Consider the following 19,422-nt stretch of genomic DNA (forward strand, 5'->3'; position numbering starts at 1 on the left):
TATGCACTTCTTTACTTACAAGATTGATAATATCAGGGAGAAAATTATAATTATATAATATGCAACCGTCCACTACAGTATCGCATCAGGCAGTGCAGTGTAGTCTCCCTGATGAAAAATTCGATTCATTCATTGCTATACGCTGATTTCACGCAGCCGCCATTTTGAAATCGAAAGCTAGGCTCCAGTGGGAAGAACCCCGGAAAGTAAAGATAAACAACAATGCCTTGGACTACCAACCTGAAGCTGCTGCCGCGATTTACACTATTGGATGTTAATATCCAATATAGGATCTGTATATAGTTTCGTTCCTGCTTCTTTTTTTACTTTCTGAATTATATATAAAAAAATATTTTATTTATAAATTAAATTCACTGTATATAGTCTAAAGTATGAAAGACATGCATGTACAGTTTTAGAATAACTCATTTCTACATTAAACACAACAATATGCATCGCATTCGCGATCTCCTGTGATTAAAGGAGACACTTCCGGTTTTCTTCCCACCGGAGCCTCGCTTTCGATTTCATAATAACGGCTGCGTGAAATAAGCGTATAGGAGAGGAAGAATTTTCTAAACTCGTTAAATCATCTAAATCGACAACATGTATGTTAGACCTTACTAAGCTATTGAAAGAGATGTTTCCAGAGGTCATAGATATCATTAATTCATCTTTCTCATTAGGATACGTACAAAAAACTTTTAAACTGGCTATGATTAAACCGCTTGTTGAAAAAACGCAACTTGATCCTACAGAATTAGTCAATAACAGGCCGATCTCGAATCAGCCTTTTATGTCAAAGATACTAGAAAAGGCAGTATCTCCACAACTATGTTCCTTTTTAGAAAGAAATGGTATATGTGAGGATTTTCAATCAGGATTCAGACCGTATCATAGCACTGAGACAGCTCTCATTAGAGTCACAAATGATTTGCTCTTATCATCCGATCGTGGTTGTATCTCTTCATTAGTGCCACTCGATCTTGGTGCTGCATTTGACACTATCGACCACAACTCTTTTAAATAGACTCAAATTATGTTGGCATTAGTGGAATTGCACTAGCAGGGTTTAAATCATACTTATTTGACCGTTATCATTTTGAAGCAGTAAATGAAGAGATGTGTTATCAGTCAAAAGTTCAGTATGGCGTACCACAAGGCTCAGTACTAGGACCATTGCTGTTCACTCTGTACATGCTACCCTTAGGAGATACTATTAGGAAGCATGGCATTAGTTTTCACTGTTATGCTGATGATACTCAGCTCTATATTTCTTCACTCCCTGATGAAACTTACCAATTCACCAAATTAACAGAATGCATAGCTGATATAAAAAACTGGTTGACTTGCAATTTCCTACTACTCAAATCTGAAAAAAACAGAGATTGTAATTATTTGACAAAAAATGTCCTCACCTAGAATACTGTCTAACACTTGATAGCTGCTCTGTTAAGTCCTCGTCGTCAGTTAGGAACCTGGGTGTGCTCTTTCATTTGAAAGTCACGTGTCTAGTATCTGTAAAACCGCATTTTTTCATCTTAAAAAATATATCTAAATTACGTCATATGCTCTTATTGAAAAATGCAGAACAATTAGTTCATGCATTCATGACACAAAGGCTAGATTATTGTAATGCTCTACTGAGTGGTTGCCCTGCACGCTTAATGAACAAACTACAGCTGGTCCAAAACGCAGCCACTAGAGTTCTTACCAGAACCAGGAAGTATGACCATATTAGCCCGGTTCTGTCAACACTGCATTGGCTCCCTATTATACATCGTATACTTTTTAAAATATTGCTGATTACTTACAAAGCACTAAATGGTTTAGCTCCCCTGTACCTGAACGAGTTATATAATTCAATGTCAGGCTGCATAGTTCAGATCAGCCGGGACCGGGAACACTTCCCATAAATTCTAATGTACATGGTACATCATAAGAAGGATGGCATCTACACTAATATTTGTTTCTCTGTTTATCCCAAGGTTTACCGCAGTCCGCCGGATCCAGGCTGTATCTGGATCTAATGAAGGACCTGCGCCTAGACACGGCGACAATGAAAGTGAAGTGAAAGTGACACGTGATGGCCAAGTATGGTAACCCATACTTGGAATTTGACCTCTGCATTTAACCCATCCAAGTAAGTGCACACACATTAGGAGCAGAGTAGCGAGTAGTGAACACACACACACTGCAAAATGGATACATACACCTGGGCAGCCTTGAGTGGCGCCCGGAGAGCGATTGTGGCTTAGATGCCTTGCTCAAGGACACCTCAGTCATATTTCTGCCGGTACTGGAATCGAACCAGCAACCTTTGGGTCACCAGTCCAACTCTGTTACCATTATGCCAGGACTGCCCCCAGTCCTGAAGTGTCACTAGTCTCTCCCCTGTGAAGAGGTAAACTAGTCTCTCCCCTGTGAAGAGGTCAATTAGTACATTTACCTCTCTACTAATAAAACGTTGTCGGGATAATTCCGGTTCGCGGGGCTATGCAGACACGACAAACATGTATGTATTATAAATTTGTAAGGCCAGACAAGTAGTTTGCTGAGGGTTGATTTGTGAAGAAGGACTACACGCCTGCGCACATATATATTCAAATGCGCATACCTATCGACTGAACACATGATGAGCGTGTGTGTGCGCGCCGTGTGCGTTTTTGAGGTTTGCGCAGAGAAAACGGATAATTTCTTTCACCTTCAAACCTATTTCAGGGAGTGTGTTCTCGAGACACCAGGCACTATTTTATACGGATGGGCGGCCGGAGCGCATTAGGGTTTATTCCTGTTATAACGGTGTTGTGTTAACAGCCCCTAAGTTAATAACTAATGATCTTCGCAATGGAACTGAATCAATAAAGACTATCTTTAGCTGGACAAAAACTTTGTCCTAGAACTGTAGTAAAGCCTAAACAATATTTTACTTTAATTTCTATTATCTCTGTAAAGCTGCTTTGAAACAATCCATACTGTTAAAAGCGCTTTATAAATGAAGATGACTTGACTTGACTAAAATTGAGCCCTGAGGGATACCGGTAGAAAATGACCCAGCATCAGACCTGTATCCCCCTAAAGCATCTGCCTCCAGTCAAATGGGATTATGAATCTGATCATTTTTACATTCAGTAACATAATGTGATATGTGATTTAAAAGACACTTATTTTAAAATGTATTTATAACATTTTCATGATTAAGATTAAAACCTGGTAAATCAATGGGGCATCCAATCAGGCACCTTATAGTGTACTCATGAATTTAGACAATGAAATTGCCTAAAAAAGAGAGACAGTCATTCAAATGATCAACATTATGCCACAAATGAATCCATTTCTTTTAAAAAAATGAATTTGACTGCTATTTTTAGAAGCACATCATTAATGTTAGATTGAAAATAATGCTGCCGTCTTTTTTAAACCAAACCGGGAGACTGACGAATGAAACATGGACTTAGAGGGAGTAATGTTATATAGCTGTCTGCCTGTTTTTGCTAATGAGCTTTGCCTGTTTCCTTTATGTTGCTCAGTTACAGACTGAGGAATTTTCTTTTTTTTCTTGGTTAGTCTACGAAACTGACCAAAAACTCAGTCCTCAATGGAAAATCTCTAGTGACAGCTGCAACATCTTGCACTTGCATTAATCTGAATGAACATTTGTAATATTAAAAACGTCATGCATGAATCTGAATGAACATTTGTAATATTAAAACTGCCATCCCACCACTTGACATTGACCCAATTAATCATAACTTCGGGCAGAAGGAAACTCAGAATAGCTCATAAAAATTAGCTGAACATCCTAAATACAGCACCATATGCCCACAAGAATGAAGCCATTTTCCCATGACATGTATACATTTTTTTACTACTGCTACTTTACAACAACTATAGAAATTCAAAGGAGGTTCAATCTGCCGTTTTCTATTAAAATAAAGTGGATGGTGACCATTTTGTGGACAAAATGGTCACCACAAACTTTGCCTAAATCTAGGTGGCCCTGTCTAGATGCACAAGATCGATGTTGGGTCCTTAATGATGGGAGGTCTCTGGCCTGGCCTGGTAGCTGTACAGCCATTGCCCGTATGGCTCCCGCCTCTGTTATGGTTACTGCCGGAATAAAGCAAAGTGGTAGAATCATTACAGCTGTCCTGATGAAGTGCTCGCCGTGACCCTGTTCAGTGACATCCCAGGTGTTCGATCGGCCACGCAGAAGCTTCATTTTAGAGTGATTTGATCTGATGAAGACGCGTGGCAAAGTAAATTGTATCTGTAGGAGTTGATAATTTGTTAACACATGGAATAAATGGTTGAAAAACTTAAAACCATTGAAAAACTTAAAAGGAATTTGCGAAGCCGAAAAGTTCAATTTCAACAGAAAGTCATGCTGCTTAATGATTGTCATATGCATATTTCACCATAAAAAAAAACAAAAAAACATTTTAAGGACATTAGTTGCATTGAAATTATTTTCAGATCAATTAAACACTTTTTATTGTAATGCAGAAAATCGTATTAATACAGTAGTTTAAATCAAATGTAATGTAAATAGAAATAAAATATCTTGAATAGCTATATTAAATATAAAATGTCTTGATTCTAATCCATTTGATAATAAAATAAGAAATTATATTTTGCCATATTAATATTAATGAGTATTCATGTATAATGTATATTAAATAATACAGGACCAATGGTTTTATATATTTATTTTTTGACATTGTGACTTACTTTCATAATAATACATATAGTAGTATTTGTAGTATTAATAATACAAATATTAGTGAATTATTTATATATCAATGTTGGATTGGTTATATTTAATTTATGCTGATTTATCGTAAAAAATATATAATATTATGTCAAGTATTTTATGTAATACAGTGAAAAATAAGACGTAACAATAATTAGATTAAATAAAAAATTAAAAATGATTCTAAAGCATTTATTAGTCCTGATGTTAATTTCAACATTTACAAAATACATTACTTTAATAAAAAGTTGTATCTGTTTAAATTATTGTATGGACCTGTGCTAGCATGCACTAACAATGAACAGTTTAATTATTAGTAACTACAATTAATAAATACTGTAACAAATGAATTGCTAATTGATAGGTAACACATTAACATTAACTAATGGGATCTTATTAAAGGGACAATATGTAAGAATTTTGTATCAAAATATCCAAAAACCACTTGCACAGTGTTATATATTTCTTTCATTTGTGTTCTTCCGTTATCCTAAATGTTTCCAAGAATTTTTAATTTCATAGAAATTCCTATTTTAAATAATGGCTCCTCGCCTGTCAATGACGTAATATCCGCGTTATCCCTGTTTTCCGCTCGTACTGCCATAGTAACCATGGCGACAGACGTGGACAAATTCGTTACGTCTAGTGGCACGCTGTTGCTGTTTGGTTCAAACATCATGGCAAGCAGACTTTGAGACAAAACTAAAGACTTTGAGAACTAAAACAAGGATCAATATCAGCGTGGCGTTTTTGAGATGCCGAGACTAACTTCGACTCGACAGAGACCACGCTCTTGCACTTTATTAGACAGGTGAGCAAATGTACATAAAACTAATCAATGTTATATAGCTCAACATGATGAAATGTTAGAATATGATCAGTATGTTATTCTAATGTTGATCTAGCTTAGTGCTAGTCTCATATAGCAAACGAACTGACACATAGAATAACATTATAACTTTCAAAACACTGAAATTCAGTTTAGTGTGATAGTGTAGACCAAGTGAAATAGCGCAGCGTTTCCTCACATGCTTCAGTCGTCTAATAAACTGACCAGTGTGAATATAAATACAGAACTTGCGGGTTCGGTAGAAATAAATGTCCTTATTCCTTTATATCCGCGGGACTCGCGTGTGGCGCTGATATCTGTCTCTCATTAGCAATCGTGCCCTGCTTCACACCACAGTCATGTTAAAAACATCAATGTATTCACTCATCCATAAACGTTATTAGATCCATCAGCATGACGACAAGTCCCAACGTTCCGCTTATACGTCATCAACCTACGCCTTTATTATTGTAAGAGGTCAGCGACCACTAGCGGCGAAAAAATTACATATTGTAGCTTTAAGTGTTAATAAGCATTACAGAAACTTTTGCAGAGTAAAGCTGCTTTTTTAAATTAATGTCAGTATAAAAAGAAGAACATTTGTTCTATGCAAAATATAATAGTTGGTTTTGAATTATTCTGATGTAGACGTGTTCTTGTAGTCACTGTACTGCTGGTGTTTGGGTGCTAAATGGCAGTGTGTGGTTAGCTCTGTTTACCAGTTGTTGTCATCAGTAAACCGGTCGGGAGGTGTTTGAGGTCGTGGCAAACCCCCCATGGAAGGAGCGCTGACATCAGTCTGTCTGGGGGGGCGCTGACTCATCCTGACATCATGCCTCTCTCACATCCGCCTGATGGCAACCATATCACAGCTTCCACCTGATTGCTTTCTTCTCCTGCTCGGGCTCCATCTGTCAGCAATCATCTACTTCACAGCCCAACTTGGCCTATTGTTCACCAATCGGCCCCACATGCCAGCAATCTTCCGATCAGCATCCACACATCAAGTCCATCTCAGTTTGTTTCCCGCGATGCTAATCACCTGTTTACATGTGTCCGAGCTCCACGTCCGCGACACACTGTCCCTGCTCAGCCAGACTTCAAAAGAGCAAACATTTAACTTCACTTGTGCAAGGCCTGAAACATACTCTACGCACAGAAATGTGACAGAATCAACACGATATCAAGTGAAAACGTGACTATTTTACTAGGCGATGATTTCGTATGAATTCATACAAAAAGAAAAAAAAACTAAACGGTAACACTTTACGATTATTAGTTAACATTAGTTAATGTATTAATTAACACGAATTAAACATGAGCAATCCATTTGTTTCTGTATTTGTTAATCTTTGTTAACGTTAGTTAATAAAAATACAGCTGTTCATTGTTTGTTCATGTTAGTTCACAGTGCATTAACTAATGTTAACAAGATTTTAATAAAGTATTAGTAAATGTTGAATCAACAAAGATTGCTAAATGTGGTATAAGTGCAGTTAATCATTAGTTAATGTTAATGACATGTTAATTACACCTAATTTTGTGCAGGGCTTTATTTAAGTGGAGTTACTTATTGTGCCAGTTCATTGTTCAATGTATTCATATTTCTGATTTTTTTGTGGGCAAAAAAGGTCTATTGTCTGTGTCGACAGTGCAGTGATGTATGAACCACAGCTCACACTGAAGTCACTTTCACACCAAGCCGCTTTCTGTTGGTCAACATGGCGGATTCCCATGACCAAGTGAACCTGATGCGAAATCTGCCAGGAGAAATCTTTCGTCCTCTCGAGAAATTCCCAATCAAGTGGATTCATGTGGTAATGTTACACATACCTTTCTGCTGAAAATACTGGTTTTCGCCCGCAAAAATGTGCAGAACAGCGCTAACTAGTACAGAGATGTATGAAGCACAGCTCACACGCAGTTTTCGGTGGGTCAACACGGTGAATTCCCATGACCAACTGAATTGGATGCAAAATCTGTGGTGGGAAATATTTTGCCTTCTTGCAAAATTCCCACTCGTGTCAATTCCTGTTGAGCATTTTAAATATTGCCTATAAAAATTCGCCTAACAACGGTAATGTGACCTTGCCTTTAAAATCATGAGCTCTTAAATATATCTGATTTGAAAATTACACATTCATTTGAATTTGATTTTAATGTTGTGTTGACTTTAAGACGGGCTATTTACATTTACAATATAAATATACTGTATCTAACTGCATATAACACACCATTGCTGTTTTAGAGATCCAGTTATTAACATCTAATAAAGTATAGGTCTAACCAACTGTACTAAGTTGCTCATTTTCCCACATCTTAAAACTATAAATCATTTTTTCTTCACTCGTAAGAACAGAACAATGGCCGCAATGCCAAACAAGTAAAGCTCGAAATAATGAGGAAAGTATATTCATAAAAGTTGCATTCCATCTGGGAGTGTTTTAGCAGGACAACGCATCAACAAGGTTTCTTTCCAGCATTGAGCAAAGAAACAAAACAAAACAAGTGTTTGGGCAGCACTCCAGGATAACTGGGAAACACCATCATAAACAGCTGCCCTTGAGAAACTCTGATGGAAAATCACACAGAGTTGGAAACTTGCGGAGGACTCCCCTTTTCATGTGGAGCTGCGTCTTGTGCCAGTTCATTGTTAAAACCATGCCCTGAAACATACTATTTTTACAGGTACATGGTTTTAATTTTTTAAGGATCAACTGTACCCCAAAGAAGCATTTAAAATGAGGACATAATTAACTTTAATTCTGCAACAAAAGGATATGTGACAGATTCAATTCAAATAATTTGGTAAATGAATTAGGCTGAACCACTATACATGGGCATTTGGCTCAGTAGACTCACACTGCTATGCATTTCTGACTTTATCACGACTATAACAAATGAAAATCTCTGCGCAGTCAGTTGGTGAGGTTAATAGCTAATAATGCATGCGAATCTAAAACAGCTGGGTAATACCGGCAAGGTTTTGTTACTTTATGCTGAATAATATGCTCAAAATCTATTAAATTATCCTAAAAATGTGCAATAAGCCACTTAATATTTTATGAAGTGCATAATTTCTAGTCATTTCCATGTGCAACATCAAATGAACGTATCAAATTGTCTCCCTTTGGTCAGGCAATCAAATAGTCTGTAAGAGCCAGTATTGACAGGTACAAAGTATGCAAATGAGACTAATCAAAAGTTATAATAATTTTGTACCCCTTCAGGAATGTGCAATGACACATACCGTATTCTGATGATCTAATTTGGTGGCCAAATTTGGTGAAGATCCAAAAAAGACTAAAAAGGTTTGTTTTGATGATACCAAATCTGGTCGGGCCGAAAGTGAGACCGTTATGTGAGAATTTTGTTTATAAAGATATAAAGAACGGTTATAAAGATACATGCAAATTTTAGTTTTTTGGTGACGCAAGAGGGTTTGAGACTTGAACGTCTTCCATTTACACCTACTGTAAAGCTGCAATTAGTGGGCCTCATTCATGAAACTTACATAAATATGAGTAAATTCGGAGTAATACGTGCATAAAATGGACCTTCCTGAAAACTTTCCTCCTGATTCACAAATGCTTTGTAAAGATTTGATAGTTAAATGTGAATGTTAATGAATTCCAATCATTTGCACACTCGTTCCCAATTACTAAGTGTCCATTTGACTAATTAAGAATATTGGTTACACTTTATTTTACAGTATGTGTACTTACAATATACTTACAACTGTACTTACATTGAAAGTACTGGTAATATAAGGTGAAGGTTGGGTTTAGGGAAATCTATTTTCACATTTAACTAAATAACTTAGTTACTACAGCTATAAAAATGTTGCGTTATCAGTTTGCCTAAAAGAACACGAAACGTTATAATGTTTTAAACACTATTTACGCGTGACTGGTAGCAGGTGTAGATTTTTTTTGTACCAACTAACATTTTGAACTTTAATGAATCCGAAAATGTACATTTACGCAAAACTTCATTATCCTCCTGTTTTATGAGTGAGGCCTATTGTGAATAATTTATAGCATCACCAAACTATGATAATAAAAAATGTTATAACATTTATAAAAAACGTTTTCCGAACACACCCTCTGACTTCCATTGGTTGGACAAACAGGCTTTCCTGACTCAAACTCTTGCCCTTTGTTGAATTATAAACTCGCAATGGCGAGAAATAATGTCAGAATTGTGAAATGTAGGCTGGATTTACATTACATGGTTCAAGTGACCAAATAACAATTTTTTCTTCATATGTGGCAGAGATCGGATATGACCCACGAACATGTAAGCAGGAAAAAAGCACATGGATTCCGACATTCTCAGGTTGGTTTCATATGTGGGAATGATTCTGATATGAATCGGATACGTGCATTTGCAGGTATGGTGCTGATGCTGCTCTTTCTCCTATTGTGGTCTTTGATCATGAAATTAGCTAATGGTATATAAAATGCAGCTCATATCTGTTGCTTTCGTTGACGTGAACTCCGTTAAATTTGTATATAGCGTGGCAATCGAGATCGGATTCATGTTTGTTTTGTGGAGACACATTTATGTGTAAATGGAGCCATTTTAACAAATCAGATAGCTATCAAATCAGTAAAAACACATGAAATGACCATGACTACATAGGCCCATAAACTCACAATTCTGAGGAAAAATATTTGGGCTTGCGAGTTGTAAATTTGGAATTGCAAGAAATAAAGTCTGAATTGCAAGATATAAACTCACACTTGCGAGAAAAAAATTGTGAGATATAGTTGCAAATGTGAGTTGTAAAGAGATGTATACTTGCAATAGTGAGAATAAAAATCATTATTGTAAGATAAATAGTCGCAATTACCTTTTTTAATTTTTTTTTATTCTGTGGTTAAACCAAGGTTGCATACGTATCATGTATAGTTTCTTTGCCAAGTGACCCAGATATCATTTGACATAGATATCACTTCCATTTAGCTTCTGAATCAGCAACAGCTTTAGGGCCTCCACTGACATTGTAAGAGCATCACAAAAACAACAGCTTCTCAACACTGGTCAAAGACTAGATATGAAACAGACTGATCGCCATTGGTGACAAAGCATTAAAGGAATAATTCAGCCAAAAATTGTAATCTTCATTTACTCATGTCGTTCTTCGTCATCTTCGAAACACAAACGAAGATATGTATTAATAAAACCTGAGAGATTGTTGTCCCTTCCACATACATACAACATTGTTCTTTTCTTCACCTCTCACCCTGAATTACTCATGGCAGACAGTGAAAAGAGCCATGTTTAACTATGTTTGCATTGAAAAAGCAAGACAGAAAAATAATAGCTTGCATGTGTTGATCCAGGTCATTGTCCTCTTGCACTTTGTTTATTGGTTGTTTGGGGTTTTCCTAAAATGTTCATTTTTCCAAGCAACCCGCTTTTTCCATGTATAATAGTTATGATTCTGACATATTTTATAGTTGCCTTTTATAACCAAAGGTTTTATCTTCTCATATCAAAACTGAATAGATTCAATGCAATTTCCATTGAGTTTTTCCAAGGGTGAACCACTGACCCCACACTCTAAGAAATAAATCCGTTAAATAACAGAAAAAGTACTGGCAGCTCATTACCCGGACTTTGTCCCATAATTAAAAAACGGAAATTTTCTGTTATTTAATGGTGTATCTATAGTAAAAAAAAAACAGGACACTGTCTGTCATTTAATGATGTATTTATAGTAAAAAAAACGGACACTTTCTGTCATTTAATGGTGTATCTTATAGTAAAAAAAACAGGACACTTTCTGTTATTTAATGGTGCATCTATAGTAAAAAAAAGGACACTTTCTGTCATTTATTGGTGTATCTATAGTAAAAAAAACAGGACACTTTCTGTTATTTAATGATATAACTACAGTAAAAAAATGCAAATATTAAATAAATCCGTAAAATAAATCGTACTCGGTTACTAACGTAACCTTGGTTCTCTCTAGAGAGGGAAGGAGTACAGCGTAATATCTTACGCTATGGGGAAAACCTCTTTTCCACGAGATATTGAAGCCAAAAATTATCCTTAATTTTGAATTAATGTAAAACGCTGTGCGGCAGCATGCAGACATAGGCAAGGCGGCTCACGCGCCTATTGGCTGCCCTTCAGCAACAGCAGCAGCCCTATCGAGAGAGGCCCTGCGTGACACCATATCCAATGGGGGCATTTCACGCCCATTTCGTCACGTCCCGCCAGAAAGGGCGTGCCCTCATCCTATAAATATAGCTCGATGGGCTGATACAAACTGGTTTTCATCGCCGAAGCAAACCAGAGCGTGTTGTAAGCACGGCAAGATACGCAGTACTCGTTCCCTCTCTAGAGAGAACCGAGGTTACGTTAGTAACCGAGTACGTTCTCTTACGAGAGTATCTCTCGTACTGCGTAATATCTTACGCTATGGGGAACACAGTGTAACACGCCGTGCATACTGGGATCCGACACTAAAGTCCCAAGGGCAGTAGCCCGGGGCACGTATAGTGCACAATCACATAGACTCACATAGAGTCGGAGAAGAGAGGCTGCAAGCATCATTCCCCATGAAATAGCATCCTACAGGAGCTAGTTATGTTAACAGTGTTTCACAAAGACAGGGTGAACGTGTTCAGCCTGAACTGGGTAATAGTATGGGTTATTCAACACCCATGGAGCTGTTCTATCGATCAGTGAGCGATGCACAAGCAAAACTCAGCATCTGGGCCGGCGCAGCGGGGCAGATAGCACTGAATTCTAGACCGACAGAAGCTTGGCTTGTAAGGCGGGAACCTCTAGGTTATAAACCTTATAAATGTAGACGGCGAGGCCCAGCCCGCCGCCGTACAGATATCTTGCAGGGTAATCCCGCTATACCACGCCCGCAAAGAGGCCACGCCTCTCGTGGAGTGCGCTCTGACACCCAACGGACACTGCAGGCCCTTAGAAGTGTAAGCCAGCGCTATTGCGTCGACTATCCATCTGGATAGGCTCTGTTTTGACGCGGCCAGTCCCTTGGAGCGTCCCCCAAACAAAACGAAGAGCTGCTCGGTCTGTCTGAAGACAGACGAGCGGGACACATAAGCTCTCAGTGCCCTGACAGGGCAAAGGAGACACGCATCCTTCTCAAAATCATGAACCGGGAGGGCGCACAGGGAAATAACCATGGGCCCTGAACGGTGTGTTGAGGGATTTGGGCACGTACCCGTGCCTTGGTTTGAGTATGACTTTTGAGTCATTAGGCCCAAACTCCATACATGACGCGTTTACTGAAAGCGTTTGTAAGTCCCCTATGCGCTTCACTGAAGCGAGAGCCATAAGAAACACCATTTTGAAAGACAGATGCTTCATGTCTGACAAATTGATTGGCTCGAATGGGGCACCTTTCATGGCTTCCAAAACCGCAGAAAGGGCCTACACCGGGACTGAAGGGGGTCTGGGAGGGTTCAGCCTCCGAGCTCCCCTGAGGAATCGCACAACTAGTTCGTTTTTCCCCAGTGACTGGCCAGACATAGGTATTGCAAACATTAATAGGGCCACCACGTACACTTTGAAAATGGCATCCATTTTCCCTGATTCGTTCTAACACTTGAGGCAGGAGCGAGACAGGGGGAAAAGCATAAAGGGGACAGCGGGGCCAGACGTGGGCCAGCGTATCCTTGCTTTTGGAGAAAAACGTTTGGACAGTGAGCGTTTTCGTGGGACGCGAACAGGTCCACCCACGCTCTCTGCCGAATGTCTCCCACAGCAGTCGGATCGTCTGCGGGTGCAGCGACCATTCCCCTGCTGGGACATAGTTTCTGGACAGTCTGTCTGGTCCCAGATTCAGGTGACCAGGCACATCCGCCACTCTCAGTGAAAGCAGGTTGTGCTGAGCCCAGACCAGGAGGCGTTCCGTCAGCCTGTAAAGGTTTCGGGACCTGATGCCGCCCTGGTGATTTATTTATGCCACCACTGACATATTGTCCTACCGGACCAAGACATGGTGACCCTTTATCTGGGGACAAAAGCGCCGTAGCGCGTTGTCGACTGCCATCATTTCCAGACAGTTTATGTGTAAGAGCTTTTCCCGTTCTGAACACTGGCCAATGAACGGTCTGTCCTCGAGCAGCGCTCCCCATCCCGAGGTGGAGGCGTCACACTCGAGGGAGTCCCCAGACTCACACCTCACTGATACCAGTCGGCGACCCTGAGGCGAAACCGACCAGCAGTCCATGCCAGGGGCGGAACTCGCGCTCTCAGCCACTGCTGATCTCGCATGCGAAGCAGACCCAGCTGGAGTACTGAAGCTGCTGAGGCCATGAGGGCCAGCATTTTCTGAAACCTTTTGAGCGGGACTATCAAGGTGCGGCGGAAGGATTTCGCTGAATTTCCAGTCCGTGCTCCGGCGACAGAGGCGCTGTCATGGATAGCGAGTCCAGCACTGTTCCCAAGAAAAGAAATTTTCTGACTGGGAGACAGCGAACTCTTCGCCCAATTGACTTTGAGACCCAGATTCTCGAGATGCTCGAGTAATGTAGTCCTGTGTTCTATGAGCTCTGAGTGTGATCAAGCTAGAATCAGCCAATCGTCCAAGTAGTTCAAAACTCGCATGCCCCGGAGTCTCATGGGTGCGAGAGCCGGGTCCATGCACTTGGTAAATGTACGGTTGTGCCAGGGACAGGCCGAACGGCAGGACTTTGTATTGATATGCCTGGCCCTCGAAGGCGAATCACAAGAATTGCCTGTGACGTGACGCTATTTGTATTTGGAAATAGGCGTCTTTCAGATCTATTGACATAAACCAGTCCTCCTGGCGAACTTGCGCGAGGATTTTCCTGGTTGTAATCATTCTGAAGTGGCGCTTCGCGAGCGGAGTGTTCAGCTACCAGATCTAGAATGGGTCTGAGACCCCCGTCTTTTTTCGGTACCAGAAAATATCTGCTGTATAGACCCCCTTTGCTCTGAGCCTGAGATAAAGGTTCAATGGCCCCTTTGCTCAGTAGTTTCGCTATCTCGGCTCGAAGTAGATGAGATACTTCATTTTTTACCGTAGTTTAGACTCGCGCCGTGCAACGGCGGGGACGTCGAGCGAACTGCAGCGAATAGCCTCTTTTTATAGTGTTCAGCACCCATTCTGATACCCCGGGAAGCTTCGCCCACGCATCTGCGTGAATAGCTAGAGGTAGAATGAAATCTGGGCTCTGGCCGCGGCATAACGGCGGCCGGAGAGCTCCGGTGTGCTGAAACATAAACACTGTGTTTGCAGTGTGCAAGGCGGGGGGCGCGCTGATCACAGCGGGCAGCCCGACTGCGCTCGGCTTCTCTATGACAGATTGTGGAGTGAGAGCGAGCGGGACAAACCCCGTGGGGTTGAGCATGTCTGTTAGGGAATGTGGGCGCGGGACAGCGTGCACACTCACTGCACTGAGAACACCGTCGGCTTCTGCTGACTGATTGCGTGTTGGTTTTTTTCTGGTATTCCGTGGCCAGAATACCAGAAAATACACTCTTTTTTGGATTTATCTGGGTCGCCGTAAAAATGGCGTTTGTGTGCAGGCAAGCGGGCTGTGGTACCGACTTGTTTACTGCGAAATACACTGGAACAGTCACATTGTTTAGAACTGAACAAACGAGAAGTTTCGGTGGAGTCTGGCCGCGGCGAGACTTAAACACCGTGGGCCTTAGCTCGTTTTCGTTTTACCCAACTTAAGATTGAGCCACTATAGTCACTTGGACTTTAGTTTTAATCCCTTAGAAGGCTATGGAGGAGTGATCCAGCTCTCAGATTTAAACAAAAATATCTTAATTTGTGTTCCGAAGATGAGCGAAGGTCTTACGGGGTTGAACAACATGAGGGTGAGTAAATACTGAAAGAATTTTCAATTTACCTTTCACATTACAACAATTCCATCCACTGAATAAATTATTTTAAAAAGTAAGAGGGGAAAAGGGTTTTCAGATGAACATCGGGGGGGGGGGGGGGGGGGGGTGATCTTCTTGTCTTCAGGTAAGATGAAGGCTGTAAAAGAAATACAAAACAGTAATACTGATACAGAATGTGTCAAAACAAAGAAAACAAAGATTCTTGGCGGGGAAAACTCATCACTCACTAAGAATATGTAGTAAATTCTTCAGAGCCATTGGACTGATTGGACCTGGTCCTGGTAGAACTGCAGACTCGGGTTTAGCCACCAAAAACTACAGAGGGGAGGGAACAGTATGTGGCCTATCCATCATGATGTTTCAAATTTAGTTACCGTGTACTGTAATGGTTCTGTTTGCGGTTAACCGTACCTGTCTGTCTAACGGCGAGAGGCCTGCATCACAGCCCAGCTGTCCCTCCAGGTTGTAGTTGCTCTCTCCGTGCCGACACAGGTAGATGGTTCGGGGCTGGATGTAGATGTTCATCAGGTAGATTATCCTGGATCTGTTTGATGAGGAAGTGCCGATCCCTGTCTATCACCAAGGAGGGATCCTTGCGGGCAAACAGGCTGGAAATTCATAGTTTTCACCTGACATCACATTCCAAGGAAAACGCTCCCTGGATGGCAAAACAGACGATATTTTCCGCTGCCCGCCAACCAGCAAGCAAGTGATGTACTGTTAATATGAGTTTATTACTTTGCATTGCCAAAATGCTGGATGGTAGCTAGTTGTTCCTACTGATGCACTAATCGAGGAAGAGAAAAGCCTGGGCTGTGTTAGGTGAGGGATTCCCCACATGGTAAACCTAAACATTACCGCAGCCGAGCGTTGATAGGGACCTGCCAGTTTTTAACGGTAGAATCAGGCCCTGAGGGCCGGCTATCTGGCGCCAATCAAAGTCCCGCGGCGCTGCGGTATCGTTCCTTCTAGGCGGGATTCTGACTTAGAGGCGTTCAGGCATAATCCCGCAGATGGTCTCTTCACACCAGTGGCTCCTCAGCCAAGCACACGCACCAAATGTCCGAACCTGCGGTTCCTCTCGTACTGAGCAGGATTACTATTGCAACGACACAAACATGGTGGCATCCACAGCATGGATCAAGCAGTGCGGGAGACCCCATTCACAACTAAATGTCGGCAGGATTAACAAAAACACTTATTGCTTGGAAATAATGACTGTTCTTTGTTCCTAATGCATATATTTTAACATAAAATAAGACGATTAAGGCCTACTGACATACTATAAAATATATTTCAACATTTTGTTAATTGACGGCCTACTGCCCCTGACTGAGTAACTTTAACCCAATCGTGGCTCTCCCGGTGTTAGTGTTATTCCACAAGATTTATGGATAAGCTGTTTTATTTATAATTATTAGATTATTTTCACATTTCACTTACCCTGCTGTGCACGAACATAGCTGTTCCTCAATTTGTGCGTTTCCCATTTGAATGTTCAGTGTATGAGGCGCTGCTGCTTGCGCTGGGACTATGGCTTTTGCTTAAATTTTTATTAAATTATTCTCTAATCGGTTGCATATTATGTCGTGGATATATCCCTCGAATGCATACTGCAGTCCCTTTTGTCTTGCTCTCTCAGATATTTCACATGTTCACCAAAAATTACTAATTATCTCATTGGGAATGTCTGACACCGGTACATACACACTGTAATAGACGTGCCAGGCACGAAAGCTTGTCAGGCGGGGCTTGGCGAAGGGTCATTTGCATGTCATGTCAGCTTGTCTGCTCAACTATACATTATAATATGTTTCATTATTTTCAACTAAAACAGAAACACAATAACATGCTCTATAAATAATTTAATTAAAAATGTGTTGCTTACCTTTATGTGAACTCCAGGATAAGTGCCATTTTCTTCAGGTATTTTGTAGCTCACTGCCTCATAGGGGAAGGAGATGTGGTCAATAATAACTTCTTGAATGACAGCATTCCTGAATGCCCACCAACTTAAACAAAAAAAGATAATACAAAATGAAAACCATTACACGATCACTTCAGAAAACCGCTTTAAACATAGTTGTTTAAATCTAACCTATACAATATGTATTTCTACTGACCATGTAACGTTAAGCATAAATATCTTTGAAGGGGGTATTTAGCAACCAACTTTTTCTATCAACATTTTTCCTCAGACTTTAAATTTAAATGTTTGTTGCCAGTATTGAACACTCATAATGATTCATAAAAAAAATGCTAATAAAACAAGATACAAACCCATAAGGAGCATGCAGGTGGTGCTTGGGATGCAAACTACAGCAGCAAAGTCCTGTCAATATATAAGAAAACAACAGAAACACTATGAAACAAACCAATGAGGAGGGATCTGGTAAATAATGACTAACGTTAATGTTACAGGCAGAATGTAAATTAATATGTAGCATATAAATTAATCTTTCAAGGTCATTATTTGGGGTTTCAAAGTCATATATGTGTGTGTGTGTGTGTGTGTGTGTGTGTGTGTGTGTGTGTGTGTGTGTGTGTGTGTGTGTGTGTGTGTGTGTGTGTGTGTGTGTGTGTGTGTGTGTGTGTGTGTGTGTGTAATGTCTGTGTGTCATCTAAAACAAAAACAAGAAGTCTAATGTAAACATAATATTTTAATGTGTGTCGATATGCATAAAATGATAAACGCACCGGCTCCAACATTCATTTGCCTAACATGCCAGATGGCAACTAAACAACGTTACGTTAACAGCTTATTATTTGATATTTAGCAAAACGTAATTTTCGGGTTTTACCACAGAAGTGTCAGAATGGCTTCCACACACCCGAAATCCGACTTTAAAAAGCAACTTTGGCCCCGGTCATCTGCGTGTGTACTGGCGGTTGCATCTTAAACTTTTCGCGCCGCCAGATTCTAGTTCCCACAATGCAACGCGTAATTCAAAATACGGGTAAAAGACCAGTAAAAGATTAATACGGAAAAATCCTTCAAATGTATATGGTATATTGTACCGTATTTTTACGGAATTTTTTTACAGTGCAGATTTACAATATATATACAGTATACATGATTCTTCAATTAGAGGAACATTTAACCTACAACATTTATACTTATTTAAACACTGCTTAACTCATTTCCCGCCACTGATGGAGTTGTCCGGCAATCCGTGTTTTCGCTGTTAAATGGTAGGTGGCGCTACTATGCTTCTTCTGAAACAGTACAGAATCTCCGGATCAATACACAGCAGCAGCAGAAACAAGCGATAGAACCATTGCTTAAAATAACGCATTTATCAGACATTGAACAGCATATAAATCAAAACTGCCAAACGTTACCTAATGGACTGTCGACCCAGGAAACGGTATCGGAAATGGCATAAGAAGTTCCATAGCTATCTCACGACCAATTCGTACGAATTGTTTAAACCCCAGTGATGGGTAGGTTTAGAGGCTTCAGGGGTAGGTCATTCGTACGAATTCATACGAATTGGGTGACTCGTAAAATATGAATGATTTAGCAAAAATCATTTGAATTCGTACAAGTGAGGTCATATGAATTTGTACGAATTAGCCACCTCGTAAAATACGTACAAATTGCAGTAAGATCGGGTTGGCACTTCTTGAATTGCTTGTTTCTGCTTCTTCTTCACCTGTGTTTCATTCGGGAGATTCTCTACTCTTTCAAAAGATGCGTAGTAGCGCCCCCTACCGTATAACAGTGAAAGCACAGATTGCTGTGAAAAATTGCGGGGAAAGAGTTTAAATCATAACCAATTTTCATATAGATACTACTTTAATCCCCAATGAATAAAATCTCATTCTCATTTATTCTCATTGATTATCCTGTTTCACTGAGAAATATTACAATTTGGAAGTAAAATGGTTTCCGTATGCCATTTCTTATAAAAGTTTACAAGTTTACAAAAGAGAGATTTCCAAAATTCGATTTACAGACAATAATAAA

General features: G+C 40.1%; 1 long non-coding RNA gene and 1 pseudogene across 1 annotated transcript; one reads left to right on the forward strand and one right to left on the reverse strand.

Moving 5' to 3' along the window:
• Window positions 1-1,122: 1,122 nt before the first annotated feature.
• Window positions 1,123-1,916, forward strand: LOC143710767 (uncharacterized; annotated as a pseudogene).
• A 13,763-nt stretch (window positions 1,917-15,679) lies between these two features.
• On the reverse strand, window positions 15,680-17,845 carry LOC143711091 (uncharacterized). The gene is made up of 4 exons (XR_013194743.1): window positions 17,733-17,845; window positions 17,341-17,464; window positions 15,864-16,110; window positions 15,680-15,767 (listed from the first exon to the last, which is right to left on the reverse strand). It is a non-coding gene; the product is annotated as an uncharacterized LOC143711091 (long non-coding RNA).
• Between the last annotated feature and the right edge of the window lie 1,577 nt (window positions 17,846-19,422).

This window comes from Siphateles boraxobius, unplaced genomic scaffold (genome assembly GCF_051911475.1).
Source record: "Siphateles boraxobius isolate OS27281-9 unplaced genomic scaffold, OSU_SipBor_1 118, whole genome shotgun sequence".
Taxonomy (NCBI): domain Eukaryota; kingdom Metazoa; phylum Chordata; class Actinopteri; order Cypriniformes; family Leuciscidae; genus Siphateles; species Siphateles boraxobius.